Genomic DNA, 2,500 nt, shown 5'->3' with positions numbered 1-2,500 from the left:
GTGCATAGCCAAGTTCCATGATTTTGGATTTTTGGCTTGATTTTGTGACTTGGTGGTGATTTTGGTGAAAAACGAAAATCATGGTTTTGGAAAAGTGGCTGGACTCAATCCTCACAAATGCCTCCAAAGTGATGTGGGAGAAGTTTGGGAGCAAAAGGAATTGATCTTGACATGGTTGGTGCATAGCAAAGTTCATGATTTTGGTGTTTTGGCTTGATTTTGTGGCTTGGTGGTGATTTTGGTGAAAAACGAAAATCATGGTTTTGGAAAAGTGGCTGGACTCAATCCTCACAAATGCCTTCAAAGTGATGTGGGAGAAGTTTGGGATCAAAAGGAATTGATCTTGACATGGTTGGTGCATAGCCAAGTTCCATGATTTTGGTGTTTTGGCTTGATTTTGTGGCTTGGTGGTGATTTTGGTGAAAAACGAAAATCATGGTTTTGGAAAAGTGGCCGGACTCAATCCTCACAAATGCCTCCAAAGTGATGTGGGAGAAGTTTGGGATCAAAAGGAATTGATCTTGGCATGGTTGGTGCATAGCCAAGTTGCATGATTTTGGATTTTTGGCTTGATTTTGTGACTTGGTGGTGATTTTGGTGAAAAACGAAAATCATGGTTTTGGAAAAGTGGCTGGACTCAATCCTCACAAATGCCTCCAAAGTGATGTGGGAGAAGTTTGGGAGCAAAAGGAATTGATCTTGACATGGTTGGTGCATAGCAAAGTTCATGATTTTGGTGTTTTGGCTTGATTTTGTGGCTTGGTGGTGATTTTGGTGAAAAACGAAAATCATGGTTTTGGAAAAGTGGCTGGACTCAATCCTCACAAATGCCTTCAAAGTGATGTGGGAGAAGTTTGGGATCAAAAGGAATTGATCTTGGCATGGTTGGTGCATAGCCAAGTTCCATGATTTTGGTGTTTTGGCTTGATTTTGTGGCTTGGTGGTGATTTTGGTGAAAAACGAAAATCATGGTTTTGGAAAAGTGGCTGGACTCAATCCTCACAAATGCCTCCAAAGTGATGTGGGAGAAGTTTGGGATCAAAAGGAATTGATCTTGGCATGGTTGGTGCATAGCCAAGTTCCATGATTTTGGATTTTTGGCTTGATTTTGTGACTTGGTGGTGATTTTGGTGAAAAACGAAAATCATGGTTTTGGAAAAGTGGCTGGACTCAATCCTCACAAATGCCTCCAAAGTGATGTGGGAGAAGTTTGGGAGCAAAAGGAATTGATCTTGACATGGTTGGTGCATAGCAAAGTTCATGATTTTGGATTTTTGGCTTGATTTTGTGACTTGGTGGTGATTTTGGTGAAAAACGAAAATCATGGTTTTGGAAAAGTGGCTGGACTCAATCCTCACAAATGCCTTCAAAGTGATGTGGGAGAAGTTTGGGATCAAAAGGAATTGATCTTGGCATGGTTGGTGCATAGCCAAGTTCCATGATTTTGGATTTTTGGCTTGATTTTGTGACTTGGTGGTGATTTTGGTGAAAAACGAAAATCATGGTTTTGGAAAAGTGGCTGGACTCAATCCTCACAAATGCCTTCAAAGTGATGTGGGAGAAGTTTGGGATCAAAAGGAATTGATCTTGGCATGGTTGGTGCATAGCCAAGTTCCAAGATTTTGGTGTTTTGGCTTGATTTTGTGACTTGGTGGTGTGCCAAGAATCATGAAATTTTCAAAGTGGTGGTTTTTGAGTTTTGTTGGTTGGAAAGTGTCACAAATGCATGCAGAATGAGGTCTAGAAAGTTTGGTATCAAAACCAAGCCATCTTGATGTGGTTTTGAATTTTTGAAATGTTGGAAAATAGAGGGTTTTGAAAAAAATTCATGAAAATTCGAAACCTTGGCCAATCCTAACGAAACTTGGTGGGCACCTTCTTGATATTATTATGGGATGGACTGGAAAAAATCACGCAAAAATACGGTGTCTAGATACGTTTTTCCATTTTTCCCGATTTTCCACATTTCGGGTCTTTGGAAAAATAAAAAAAATACTTCCCCATGTCGAAAAATTCTAATTTTTTGCAGGCAATGTTGTACCATTTTTATGAGGATCCCTGCAAAAAATCTCGTGAAAATTCGTTCTCTAGGTCCCAAAACAGAACTTATGTCTACTCAAAAAAAGTGTATCTACTTGTACAAAAGTGGCTTTTGCATATTTAGCTATTATAGGGGGGGGGTGTTCCTCAATGCAGCCAGCTCTTGCACCATGGAAAATTCTGGTGCGGTCCCTTCATTCCCCCCTGTTTTGGCTTGCTTTGTGGTGGGGCAAGTCAAAACGCCCACACATGGGTGATCCACCAACTTGGGTTGGTGTCACCCGTTGTGGGCGGCGGCACGGTGGTGGCCGCCGTCGGTTCCGGCCGACTGACCCGGTGGGAAAAAATGTGAATCTGTTATGTGGATTTTTGTGGCACGCTGGTGGGATTTTCGTTGTGTGGCTCATTTCTAGACTTGTGAGCATCACGAAGGGGGTATGGCTTCCAACCGTTCGCGGGG

Source organism: Phaseolus vulgaris, chromosome 3 (genome assembly GCF_051622355.1).
Source record: "Phaseolus vulgaris cultivar YP4 chromosome 3, ASM5162235v1, whole genome shotgun sequence".
NCBI classification, from domain to species: Eukaryota; Viridiplantae; Streptophyta; class Magnoliopsida; order Fabales; family Fabaceae; genus Phaseolus; species Phaseolus vulgaris.
This window is presented reverse-complemented; position numbering follows the sequence as displayed.